The sequence below is a fragment of the Chiloscyllium plagiosum genome, chromosome 9 (genome assembly GCF_004010195.1).
Source record: "Chiloscyllium plagiosum isolate BGI_BamShark_2017 chromosome 9, ASM401019v2, whole genome shotgun sequence".
In the NCBI taxonomy this organism is placed as follows: Eukaryota; Metazoa; Chordata; class Chondrichthyes; order Orectolobiformes; family Hemiscylliidae; genus Chiloscyllium; species Chiloscyllium plagiosum.
In genome coordinates, this window is record NC_057718.1 from 14,806,574 (window position 1) to 14,821,057 (window position 14,484).

Genomic DNA, 14,484 nt, shown 5'->3' on the forward strand with positions numbered 1-14,484 from the left:
GTGGGTTTCCTGTAGGTGCTCTGGTTTCCTCCCACAATCCAAAGATGTGCAAGTCAGGTGAATTGGCCATGCTAAATTGCCCATAGTGTAAGGTGCATTAGTTGGAGGGGAAATGGGTATGGGTGGGTTACTCTTCGGAGGGTCGGTGTGGGCTGGTTGGGCCAAAGGACCTTTTACCACACTGTAGGTAATCTAATCTAATCATAATCTTCAGGAATATGGACCAAGTACTGGAAAATAGGATGAAACTGATTGGGTCAGACACTATGAGCAAAGTGGTCTCTTGCAGTGATGAATGCTTCTATTTTGTTTACATATCCCAAGAAAAGGAATGTGCAGAGATGACGGGGAAGGGGCTGATGTAAATTGCCCCGTAGAAAGACCAGCATGGACATGATTGGTCAAGTGGCCTTCATCTGTACAGTGACGGTTCTATGATTGGGATTGATTGGGTCACTTGACCGGATGATAATATAGATATTAAATTTTATGATTCCTTTGGACCAACCTCAGTTTAAAAGACAACGTGGAACAAGAATAAGGATCAAATTGCACATCTTTCAGCTCCTTTTGCTCTTATGACTTCTCATTGGACAGTTAGAGTCAACGACCCTCTCCTGAACTGATCCTGAATGAACATGGTGTGACTTAAAATGCAGGGAAGCAGATTTGGGCCCAGTTCAAATGTTTTCACATCAGGTAATATTTTATCTATCTCACAACTCGGAACAGAAAAGCTTCTTGCTTCCTTACCAGGTCAACCGTGCTCGCCAACTTCACTGGGAACTGACAATATGGCAACATTCCTTCGATAGCATCTTCCGAACCCATGACCTCCACCATCCAGCAGACACATGGTAGGATGACCAGCTGCAAGTTCCCCACACACTACTCTGACTCGGAACAATATCCTTCACTGTGTTGGGTCAAAATCCCGGAGCCCTGCCTACCTGATTGTGGCTATACACCTACCATGGACTGCAGTGGGTTGAAGAATCATGGACGGACAATTAATGGGGCCTGAGCCAGCAAGGCCAAGTCCTGGCCAAGAACAAGAAGTGACAGGACTGACAGGTCAAACATGAAAGTGTTTGACTTGTGGCCTTCTGTGATGACAGCTGAATCAGGAATCATAGGAGCACGTATTCATTTATCGCTCCATTGTCAAAGTGTGTCTGAGCTCCCTGTTGGTCATGTTACACATACTTGTCAAATCCACCTGGTGTTCACTCTCATCTTCTGCTGTCTGTACAAAAATGGGTCAGTTGTGTGAACGATCATAGTGGACGAGGTACTTTCTGGATGCCTTGAGGTCACGAGAGGTGCCATATAAATGCAAATCGATTTTTATTTATTGAAAATCAGATATTATCATCGCTTGATCCATTATAGCAACACAAAGCTATTGCTATATTGTGCATTGCTCGATATTAATCAAATTGATTTTGAAACTAACAACTTGATGCAGACAATAGTGAAATGATTCCTTGAATCCCACGTTCTGACAACAAAATCCTAAATTTTTAACCAGAACTCCAGCTGAATCACACCGTATGAGATTTTTTTTTTATTGACCCTGGGTTAAACTCCACTAAATCAGTGTCAGTCGAAGAATGCTGAGCTGGGCTCCTTCACTCAAAGACATTTTTCACTGAGATGCTCTAAAGGCGAGGGCTTCAGTGGCTTTTTCTTATTACGACAATGCAATAGTTTATCATTTTGGCATTAAAGCGCCAGTGCAGGCCACATTCTTCCTTTTTTCTCAAAAGAATTACTGCATAAACCTGTCTCATTACACTGAACAGCACATTACTGTACACTATCTCTCTCATTTGCCGCAGCCTTTTCTCCGAAGCCTCTTCAGTCACTGGGAAACAGAAAACAAACATGCTCTTGCAATCGGATCACCTCTCATGTCTGAACAGTAAGATACTACAAGGTGGTAGGATGATACAGAATGGGAGGAGGCCAATTGGTCTACCATCTTTGTACTAGCTTCTTTGCCCCTCACCGGCTGCAAGAATGTTAATGGGCCCCGGGGTGTGGCTGCGGATCAGATTCCAGGTTTCAGGAACAATGAACAGTCACACACTGCACTGGTTTCCACCCACACAAACGGTGATGGTCCCACAGGAGGTGTAATGGCAGTTATACGATTCCAGGCTGCTCAGTATTTGCACTCCAACTGCCTTGGGGGGTCTAACGCTGCAAATGAGCATCCCCATTCACAGTTACAAATGCATCTGTCAACTGGATGCTTACATCAAGCTGCAAGGTGGAACCCAGGCCAGGGGTGTTGCACCCTTTCTCCCTTTGGTATTATCAACTCAAAGGATAGGGAGCACTGGTCATGACTGACCTTGTAAGACAAGGATCACCATGGAAATCACACAACAGACAAGTCTGAGCTCCAAAGGTCCAGAGAGAGAGAGAGAGTGTGATAGAAAGAGCGCGCCTTGCTCCTAAATCTTGTAACTGCAGCTGGGATTCAAATGGGATTCGGAAGTCTCGTTCTCGATTAATTCAAATGGCATTGAGGTAGATGCCACCAGGGTTTTGGAAGCCAACCCTGTGCAGGCCAGAAGTGCCTTGAGGTGATAGTTTGTTTCCTTCAATCTAAGCAGCAGCACTTCACTACTGCAGTCTCTTAACACATATGGAAAAATGTGCAGCCAAGGTCTAGTAATTGTTAACTGATCTGTTGATCCAGTACTTGAAGGGTATTTCTTCAGTGTTAACGTAATACTTGAGAATGAAGGACCGTTTAGGGGTTGGGACTAATTGGACAATTCTTTCCAAGAGCTAGAATTGGCACATGGGGTCGAATAACCTCTTTGCATGCTGTTTCATTCTATGAATCCACGTACAGGATAACCATTGAATTGTCTCCTTTTGCAAAGTTACTGACGTTCAGACTGGATCTGAAATTTCAGCTTGTGTCACCTAATCCTTGAACAAAACTTGATGAGACGTTGTAATCTCCTCAATGTGACTGAATGGAAACGTTCATTTTAGAAGCCAAATCAGCCTCAGTACCCAGATCGCTGGTTTAAGAAGAAACATTCCTTTGTTGAAATTGAAAGTTTTCTTCCAAGATTGTCCCTTTCACATGTGCCAAACAAAAGAAGGCCACATCAGTTTGAACCTGCTTCCTATCATATACCAGTGAGCAGATCAATGAACTCTGGTACCTTCCCAGGCATCGAGAATCATAGAATCCTGGAATCCCTCCAGTGTGGAAGCAGGCCATTCAGCCCATCGAATCCACACCAATCCTCCAAACAGCATCCCACCCAGACCCAACCTCCATTCTACCCCTGTAACCCTGCATTTCCCAAGGTTAATCCACCAACCTGCATATCCCTGGAGACAGTGGAACAATTTAGCATGGCCAAACCACCACAGCCCTCAGAGGAAACCCACGCAAACCCTACACAGACAGTTGCTCGAGGCAGGAATCGAACCAGGACCTTGTGCTGTGAGGCAGCAGTGCTAACTACTGAGCCACCGTGCCACCCCCAAAATACCAATTATCTAAATGCTAATTATTCTGCTTTTTCCTTCCTGCAAAGCATTTTTTCCTTCAATTTGTGCTGTTGGACATGTTTGTTTGACCCTCACTGACAACTTCAGTGATGGCTTTGAAGACAGCCTAGCACTTTCTGGAAAGCTACACTTGGCATTTGTGTTCTGAAGCATGGCTCTCTCTCTTACACAATGCCCTGCTGCAGTGCTGAAGCCTCTTGCAGACCCTTGCTGTCCGAAACAAATTAATGGCAGCAACTGAAATTTCATCTAAATGTATAAAATCAAAGTACTGCAGACGCTGGCGATCCAAAATGAAAACTGAAAGTGGTCGAGAAACTCCACAGGTATGCCAACCTCTGCAGAGACTCAGAGACAGAGTTAACATTTTGAGTCCTCTCTTCTGGAACATCAGAGTTCTTCTCAAGTGGGCACAAAAGATCCCAAGGCTCTATTTTAAGGAGAAAAATGGAGTTCTTGGGAGAGTCCTGATTAATATTTCCCTACTCTATTCTTATTTTCCCGTTAAGAACATTACAAAAGGGATTATCTGATCATTATGGCATTGCTATTTGTGGTAGCTTGCTGTGCGACCAATTGGCTGTCACATTTCCTGCAGGGCAACACTGGCCACACCTCTGTTGACTGTAAAGCCCTTCGGGATGTCATGTGGTTGTGAAAGGTGCTACATAAATGCAAGTCTTATTTAACCACAAATTTTTAAGGTAGTTTTTACACCAAATACCATAGACCAGTTTTTTCTGCTGTTAATCGCAAAATGCTTCTCACGAGGAGGAAGAAAACAAGCTAGTTTTAATTGGATTTCTTTTCCACACACTGAAGGACTGGGACTTAATGGATGTTGTCAGACATCCTTGATCCGTCCATGATTGGACTTAATAAGTTGAAGGTCTGAATTAAGATGCTGGTTCAGTCTTCTCCTGCGTCAAAGACTAAATAAGCTGGATCAGTTCTGCTTCTGACCGTGAGCCACACTGAAAAAAATAAACTGCTAATCGGTGTCACTAAGAGAGCTCCATAAAAACTGAAAACACCTCCAATATTATCAGCTGAATTATATGCTTAGATGATTCCCAGTTCATTAGCTACAGTTCTGAACCAAGTTATGCAGTGCAAGAAAAACAGGGGAACTATTCAGTGGCATGTGTAATGGCACTAAATATCTGTTTCAATGATTAATTACAGGTCTGAAAATGGTAAGAGTTTCTACTATTTAAAATTCATTACAGGGACTATCATTAATTCCCTCTCATCAATGAAAACTGTGATTAGCACGCCATGTACCTTTTCAGCATTTAGGAGTGTATTTCAGGGCTAAATTGGATATTGGGTGAGTATTCTTTTTTTTTCCTTGTGCCCTTGCCAAGCGATAATGCTCACTTTACATTGAGTCCTAATCAATCCACTTCAATGAGGGTGAAATACTCTGTTATAATTGGCCTGTTTTGATTGTGCTGACTTAATCTGCTGCTCGGTGTAGCTAATGAGCTTTGAAGTTTCTACCCACACTGTGTGCTTTATTAGGCATGCTATCACACCACACTTCACCCTAACACTCTCAACAGGACCATGCACCTAGAACAATTATTCTATCTGCACTTTTCCCTCCCCCTCAAACCCCACCACCATCAGTTCCAACCAAATCCCCATGGGTTACAATTTGCAAAATGCACTCTGCATTTATGCATAACTTCTGCAAATGGAATAAATGGCATTCTCATTACTTCTTTCAGGAGTCACAGGAATCAGTTGATGCAGGTGACAGAGCTAAGTGCCTGTGCTTTTAACAAACGAACAGAAGTGGATGGCGGCTGAACAGAAAGGTGAGAATTTGACCTGGTTACTTCCCAGAAGTCCTGTTAGAATAATTTGACATTTGTTAAAGCACTCAGACTTTTTTTTCAAAAAGTGAGTCCTGCTCCTGGGCTCTTTTTCAGTTTGCTCCTAAAATATGGGCATTGCTGGACTACACTTGGGGAAGAGATGATGAGCCACCTTCTTAAACTATTACAGTCTTCCCATTCCAAAATTATTCAAAAGATTTGTTGAGGTACATTAGATGGCAGTGTAAATTTAACCAGATTGGTTTTCCAATACAGTACGTGGCATTTTGAGGTGCCTCACCACACGAGCATTTTAAGATTACATTTATAATATTCATTGTATAACAAATATACAGCCCTTGCAACCTGATGAGGGTCCTGACCTGAAACATCGACTTTCCTGCTCCTCTGATGCTGCCTGACTTTCTGTGCCTTTTCAGTTCTGAATTTTATCGAATCTGATTTTCAGCATGTGCAGTCCTTACTATCTCCAAACAGCCCATGCAGTTGACTTGAGTTTCCAATCCCTCAGCGTTCTATTGGGAGAAGTTTCAACAATGGCTGCCCCAAATGTTAGTGCATCACTCAGCATGTAGCCCTGGACCTTGGAATGTGCCCATCTGTAACATTCGGATGTGGGCACAGATTTTGGTCCTGGAAGGTCACATGTGAAACAGCAACTTTACCCAGCATTAGCTGGTGTTTATCTTTGGGTGTATATCTGGAATCAGCCTTTGGGGCAGAGAGTCTGTGGTATGGAGCTTCTTACGCTGAACCTTGGCATAAACCAGGACAAGCAGTCCGAGCATTGAAATGCAGTGTGGATTTGATAGAGACTCATCGCATGATAAGCCATTTTAGGAGATAGTTAGGAGTCAACCACATTGATATGGGTCCATAAATGTCAAGGTTCCTTTTCTGAAGGACATTAGTGAACCAAATAGGTTTTTAATGACAATCTAGAGGTTTCACGGGCACCATTACTGATACTAGCTTTTTATTCTAGATTTATTTAATTCACTAACTGAACATAAATTCCCTAGCTGCCATGGTGCAATTGGAATGCATGTGCCTGGATCATTAGTCCAGGCCTCTGGGTTACAAGATCAGGAGTATACTTTACCCCTAGGCACTTGTCAATTTGTATACTCTGCGGCCCATCACAGTCAAATCTACACCCCAGGTCATCGCACACTCACTTGTGTAGGGCACACATTTGACTGACATTTAAATGAAAATTAAGTGTAGGCGCTGGCTATTGCTCCGAAACCAACAGGATGCAGTATGAATAACAATGTGATCTTATACATATGGATAACCTAATAACACACAGGCAGAGAAATGTGCAGCTGTATACTGTGAAGAATTCCACATCTCTGGCTGCTCCTTTGTTTACTGAATTTTGTTTCGGAGTCAATTTACCTTTTGATGAAGAGAATTTGGCCACAGATTTCTCTCCAACTTGTCATGGACACCAACTTGCAAAAGATTAGGCCAGGATTCAGTGGGGGCCTTGTGGAGCAGTGGTAGCTTTTTTGTTTGACTCATTTGTGGGATGTGGGCGTCACTGGCTGGGCCAGTATTTTGTGCCTATCCCGAGTTGCCCTTAAGGTGGGGGTGAGCTGCCTTCTTGAACCGCTGCAGTTCACCCGCGATAGGATGGAATTCCAGGATTTTGGCTCAGCAGCAGTGAAGGAACGGCAATATATTTCCAAGTGAGGATAGTGAGTGGCTTGGAGGGGAATTTGCAGGTGGTGGTATTCTCATGTATCTGTTGCCCTTGTCCTTCTAGGTGGAAGTACTTTAGATGGTTCAGTTCTTGTCCAATGTGTGCAGGATGGTAGACAAGCCAACACTGGGTGAGGCCACATTGGATTTGGTACTGGGTAATGAACCCAGTCAGGTGTTAGATTTGGAGGTAGGTGAGCACTTTGGTGATAATAACCACAGTTTGGTTATGTTTACTTTAGCGATGGAAAGGGATATGTATATAACGCAGGGCAAGAGCTATTGCTGGGGGAAAGGCAATTATGATGTGATTAGGCAAGATTTAGCATGCAAAAGATGGGGAAGGAAACTGCAGGGGAAGGGCACAATTGAAACGTGACCCTTAGTTGAGGAACAGCTACTGCGTGTCCTTGATAAGTATGTACTATTCAGGCAGGGAGGAAGCTATCGAGCGCGGGAGCTGTGGTTTACTAAAGAAGTTGAATCTCTCTTCAAGAGGAAGAAGGCGGCTTATGTTAGGATGAGACGTGAAGGCTCAGTTAGGGCACTTGAGAGTTACAGGTTAGCCAGGAAAGAACTAAAGAGAGAGCTAAGAAGAGCCAGGAGGGGCCATGAGAAGTCTTTGGCAGATAGAATCAAGGAAAACCCCAAGGCTTTCTATAGGAAGATCAGGAATAAAAGAATGACTAGAGAAAGATTAGGGCCAATCAATGGCAGTAGTGGGAAGTTGCGCATGGAGTCCAAGGAGATAGGGGGACACTAAATGGATATTTTTCATCATTATTCACACTAGAAAAAGACAATGTTGTCGAGGAGAATATTAGATACAGACTACTAGACTAGATGGGGTTGAGCTGAAAAATGTGTTGCTGGAAAAGCGCAGCAGGTCAGGCAGCATCCAAGGAGCAGGAGAATCGACGTTTCGGGCATAAGCCCTTCTTCAGGAAGAAGGGCTTATGCCCAAAACGTCGATTCTCCTGTTCCTTGGATGCTGCCTGACCTGCTGCGCTTTTCCAGCAACACATTTTTCAGCTCTGATCTCCAGCATCTGCAGTCCTCACTTTCTCCTAGACGGGGATGAGGTTCACAAGGAGAAGGTGTTAGCAATTCTGGAGACTGTGAAAATAGCTAAGTCCCCTGGGCCGGATGGAATTTATCCTGGGATTCTCTAGAAAGCCAAGGAGGAAATTGCAGACCTTTTGCCTTTAATCTTTATGGCATCATTGTCTACAGGAATAGTGCCAGAAGACTGGAGAATAGTAAATGTAGTCCCCTTGTTCAAGAAGAGGAGTAAAGATAACCCTGGTAATTATAGACCAGAGAGCTTTATTTCGGTTGTGGGGAAAGTGTTGGATAAAGTTATAAGAAATATGATTTATAATAATCTAGAGAGGAATAAATTGATTAGGGATAGTCAACATGGTTTTGTGAAGGGTAGGTCGTGCCTCTTTGAGATGATGACCAAGCAGGTGGATGAGGGTAAAGTGGTTGATGTGGTGCATATAGATTTCAGTAAAGCACTTGATAAGGTTGCCCACAACAGACCATTGCACAAAATACAGAGGCATGGGATTGAGGATGATTTAGCGGTTTGGATCAGAAATTGGTTAGCTGAAAGAAGACAGAGGGTGGGGATTGATGGGAAATGTTCATCCTGGAGTTCAGTTGTTAGTGGTATGCCACAAGGATCTATTTTGGGTCCACTGCTGTTTGTCATATTTATAAATGAGGAGGAAGTGAGGACTGCAGATGCTGGAGATCAGAGCTGAAAATGTGTTGCTGGAAAAGCGCAGCAGGTCAGGCAGCATCCAAGGAGCAGGAAACCTATCGCATTTCCAACGCCTCTCTCCCAAGTCCCTCCTCCCTACCTTTTATCTTAGCCTGCTTGGCATACCCTCCTCATTCCTGATGAAGGGCTCATGCCCGAAACGTCGATTCTCCTGCTCCTTGGATGCTGCCTGACCTGCTGCGCTTTTCCAGCAACACATTTTCAGCATTTTTATAAATGACCAAGGTGAGGACGTAGAAGAATGGGTTAGTAAATTTGCGGATGACACTAAGGTCCGGAGAGTTGTGGATAGTGCCGAAGGATGTTGTAGGTTACAGAGGGACATAGATAAGCTGCAGAGCTGGTCTGAGAGGTGGCAAATGGAGTTTAATGAGGAAAAGTGTGAGGTGATTCACTTTGGAAGGAGCAACAGGAATAAAGAGTACTGGGCTAATGGTAAGATTCTTGGGAGAGTAGATGAGCAGAGAGATCTCAGTGTCCAGGTACATAGATCCCTGAATTTTGCCACCCAGGTTGATAGGGTTGTTAAGAGGACATATGGAGTCTTAGTTTTTATTGGTAGAGGGATTGAGTTTTGGAGGCACGAGGTCATGCTGCAGTTGTACAAAACTCTGGTGCAGCCGCACTTGGAGTATCGTGTACTGTTCTGGTCGCTGCATTATAGGAAGGATGTGGAAGCTTTGGAAAGAGTTCAGAGGAAATTTACGAGGATGTTGCTTGGTATGGAAGGAAGGTCTTATGAGGAAAGGCTGAGGGACTTGAGGCTGTTTTCATTAGAGAGGAGAAGGTTGAAAGGTGACTTAATTGGTACATATAAGATAATCAGAGAGTTAGATAGTTGGACAGTGAGAACCTTTTTCCTCAGATGGTGATGGCTAGCACGAGGGGACATAGCTTTAAATTGAATATAAGACAGATGTCGGAGGTAATTTCTTTACTCAGAGAGTAGTAGGGGCGTGGAACACACTGCCTGTAACAGTAATAGACTTGCCAACTTTAAGGGCATTTAAATGGTCATTGGATAAACATATCGATGAAAATGGAAGAGTGTAGAATAGATAGGCTTCAGATTGGTTCCACAGGTCAGCGCAACATTGAGAGCCTAAGGGCCTGTATTGCGCTGTAATGTTCCATGTTCTATGAATCTCACACCAGGAAACAGGTGAGTGGAAATCTAATATGCACATAGGGGCTGCATTCCATGACCCTTTTCACATTGATTATTTATAAACTGGTCAGTGAGATTTTATTGAAAATGGAGAATAGCCTCAAATTCTGATTACAAGTCTCTCCCCCCACCCCATACCACACTCCAGGTGGGTTAAATAGTGGCTTAATACACTTGGCACTAAAACTTAGCCAATCAGGGAGAGACTTCGCTTCAGGGTTACCACATCTCAGGCGAAGGGAGAGGTTGAGGAGGAGAGTCCTTCATGGTAATCTCTGCCAATGCAGGAATTGAACCCATGCTGTCGGCATCCCTCTGCATTGCAAACCAGCCATCCAGCCGACTGAGCTAAGTGACCCCAGTTAAAAAAAATTAACCAGAATCTTCCATTATTGGGCAATGGCAGAGGGGCAGGAAGTACAGCAGCAATGTTCATAGAGTCTATGTTATTAACTCCTGATATCATACATATGACAACTCAATAAAAGTGGGGAAAAGGAATGTCTGCATTTATATAGCACCTATCAGGACATCTCAATCTACCAATTTCCATTGCATATCAAACATACAGCCCGTGAGTTGCAGTGTCCGCAGCATACAACAGGGAAAGGGCTTTTCCCCTATTGAAGTTCAACAACGATTCCCCCAAGTATTAGCGCATCCCTCAGCACATAGTCCTGAACCTTGGATTGTGCAACATTTGGATGTGGCCAGCTCTTTGTACTGTAGGATCATAGTTGAAACAGCAACTTTATCCAGCTGGTGATTATCTTGGTACGTATACCTGATGGAACAGCCATGAGTCGTGTGTTATTGAACTTATCAGGTTCAACCTTGGCGTAATCCACTGCACGCAGCCTGGGTGAGACATTTATGAAGAACAGTCACTGTAATGTAGGAAATGTGGGAATCAATTTGCTCAGATCAAGCTCCCTCTCACAGCAATGTGATAATGGACAGAGGATTATTTTACAATGATATTTACTACTGCCAGGTCAAATATTGGTCAGGACACCTGGGAATAAGACCCCTACTTTCCTATGAAATAGTACTGGGGATTGTTTACCTCTCTCTGAGGTCTGCTTTCTCAGGTGAAGTCTTGTTTGAAATACAGCTGCTCCAGCAGTGTGGCATTTTCTCAGGACCAGGCTAGATTCTGGGTTCAGGTCTCAGGAGTGGGTCTTGGACCTGGAGGCAAAATATTCTCCAATGGATCCCTGGGTGGTATTGACAACTTCATATTTTGCACCCTGTCGGTCTCTGCTTGATTAGAAAACTTATCCATTGGACCTTTGATCATCCCCACTAATCTGTCCATTTCAGGCTTTTCATCATTCGGTTTATGTGTTAAACAGCCTGGGGCAGTCTTTACGTTAAAGACCCATCATAAATGCTGGTGTTTTATTGTAGGTGGAACATCCCCCTCGAACATTACCTCCCTGGGTGAAAGTTGTGTCTGTTATTAACCTTCATGTCAATTCTTAGAAAATAATGTTACATGATGCTCATTTAGTAACAAAATATTTTGATTTCTAACCACAGATGTATCTGTTCAATTTCTGTGTTTGGCTAACAGACGTACCCTGCGTTGAATGAGACAAAGTGGGAAACATAAGCAGAAATTGCTAGAGAAACTCAATAGGTCTGGCAGCATCTGTAGGAAGAAAACAGATTTAGTGTTTTGAGTCTAGTGACACTTCTTCAGAACTGATAGTAGCTGTTTATGCTGAAGACAGGGGATATAAATACCTTTTTCTTTTTCTTTCCTAGCTTCCTGTTCAAATGGATTGACGTGTAATCATTTTACAAAACGATGATTCCCAAGAATGTTAGGACTAAAATCCCAGCACAATGGCCAACTCATCCATTCGATAGCCAATCCTTTTGGCAATCAACTCAAAGCAACTTTGCAAAAATAACAGTTAGCATGAGAACTCAATGCTTGTGTTTTTGTTCATGTTTGCTTACCTTCCCTGGCATCTACCTAATTACCTGCTCCACCTGTCACAGCAATGGGCCGTTCACTTTGGTATCTTCCGAGACCCTTAACTGGCCAATCCTACCTCCTTTGCTATTTGTCCAAATGTCAGTTCAGTGGTGTGCCATTAGCAGATTTACACTGTGTGTCATGACCACAATGAAATGAACTCAGTTCATGCCACACGGGGCCATGGAGCAGAGGCACATAAATCCTGGACTAGACAAGGCGACACAATAATATCTGACTCACCACATTAGCGCCTTCTGATCTGTCAGCAATTTCAATCTAGATTATGCTCATTAAGGAGGGACTATTTTACGGAAGAAAACTGGTGAGATTGACTGAGGAGAACAAAGATTGTACAAAGGAATTGAATGCAAGGAGAGACAAAGAACCAGAAAGGGATAAAAACTCAATCATAAAAGACACCAGCAAAGATGAAAATTAGGGAACAGCACAAAGAGTCAGATTAAAAGAAGCCTCAAGACAAATAAATCAAGTTCATTCGCAACAAGGAGACAATTAAAGAACAAAAAAACTTTATGTTACTGAGGGCATTAACTCTTCACATCACCTTTCATAAACGAGAAAGGTGAAAAGATTTCAAACCTTGTGAAAATGATTTCACCATTGGTAGGCTTTAATGAACTTGGATCTCATTAAAGAAGCACTTGCATTTAAGTAGCACTTTTCAGACCCACAAGATACCTCAAACTACTTTACAGACAATGAAGTACTTTTGGAGTGTAGTCACTGTTGTAATATTACATGATCATGTGATAACTGCCATTACTACAGGACTTGTCATCGAAGGTCTGCCTCATCCAGGACTTTGACCATCAATTAAAGTCCCAGATTTGTGGTAACAAAACACAAAAAAACAGAATGAATTATTTCTGAAACTATAAATAAACAAACAGGTTTTGGCATTGGAAATGAAAAGTCTGGACCAACTGATTTACGTTCACATACAGTGACTGACATCAATTTTATTTTTCCTATTCTGTCGTGGGATGTGGCATAGCTGGTTAGTGAGAAAGTAGTGGTGAGCTGCCTACTTGAACCACTGCAGTCCACAGGCTGTAGGTAGATTTCCGTACATCTCTATTACAGTCTTCCCCAAAAGTTCATGTTACATTCTTCATATTGTTCATGTGACAGTTTTACAGACTCATACGTCAACAAAATTGCCAACCAGTAAATAACATCAAAAAGCATAATTTAATCCAGCCCACTTTATCATAATGATTACTAAATGTATAAATTGCACATAAGATCATCCAGTAACTCACAGGAACACTTGGAGTAACATCATGCAAGCCTTATCAAACACTTTATTGTGTATTTCTTCAAGTCAACATTCTGTGAAAAGCACAAAGCAATGAGTGTAGATATTCATTCTTATGTAAATTAATTCTCTAACTGTTTAAAAAAAGTGACATTTGTGGTGCTTATCATCTTGTTCTGATCTGGACAATTTGCATACAGTTACATTCACTTTGGGTTTAAAGCATGCATTCACATCTTTCAAGAAGTGGTGGAGGCTGGTACAATTGCAACATTTAAGAGGCATTTGGATGGGTATATGAATAGGAAGGGTTTGGAAGGCTAGATATGGGCCGGGTGCTGGCAGGTGGGACGGGATTGGGTTGGGATATCTTGTCGGCATGGACGAGTTGGACCAAAGGGTCTGTTTCCATGCTGTACATCTCTATGACTCCCAACAGTGATAAGGGCGTACCAACTCTTGGCTGCTGTAGCTTGTTCAACAGATCTGTTGCTATTCATAAATATGCAATAACACATTGTAAAATCATCAGTTCTGCTTCGCATCACCCTGCCATTCGACCAGCAGCACTAGGACAGCAAAAGTTGCAGCCATTGCTTCTTTCCCATTGTCTTGGCTATGTCTCGTTCTTTTTGTTCCTTTTTAGTTTTTTTCATCCACTGCAGCTGTCAAGATTCCTATGTCTCTCTCTTTCCCTCTTAGTGGCTGTGCTTCCTAGAGCTATTCAACAGTCAATCTTAGCCTCACTTCTGACACCATAATGTCTGCCAACCAGATAGCAGTCTGTTGTGTCTTTATTGAAGTCTTTGTAAGACTACTTTGAGAAACTATGGCTACTTCCAGGATGTGTACCTCATGGTAGAGGTCACATCTCTAAAGCAGATTCAGAAAGACATTTGTACATAATTTTATTTCAATCCAAATAATCATCCTTTACAGACTTCAGGTAGGAACCAATCAGAACCTGAATTCAGCTTCTGGGAGGTGAAAGACACCCTCTAAATTTAACAAAGCTCTAAGACTTTTGTTTACATCTGGCACTGTATACCTGCTTGAAATCTCCAAAAGTTGTATCCTGCACACAAAAAAAATTCCTCAAAGTCAAGCAATGGAAACTGAGGGATAGGCCTCAGAAAATCAGTTTGCTCAATTAAACAGTTA

General features: G+C 42.7%; 1 protein-coding gene and 1 long non-coding RNA gene across 5 annotated transcripts in view; one reads left to right on the forward strand and one right to left on the reverse strand.

The window, feature by feature from the left end:
• smyd3 (SET and MYND domain containing 3) overlaps positions 1 to 14,484 on the reverse strand; it is a 796,202-nt gene that overhangs the window by 313,901 nt on the left and 467,817 nt on the right. The gene's annotated exons all lie outside the window — the stretch shown is intronic.
• Positions 4,619 to 12,547, forward strand: LOC122552644. Its single transcript, XR_006312437.1, has 3 exons — positions 4,619 to 4,742; positions 5,280 to 5,369; positions 11,825 to 12,547. It is a non-coding gene; the product is annotated as an uncharacterized LOC122552644 (long non-coding RNA).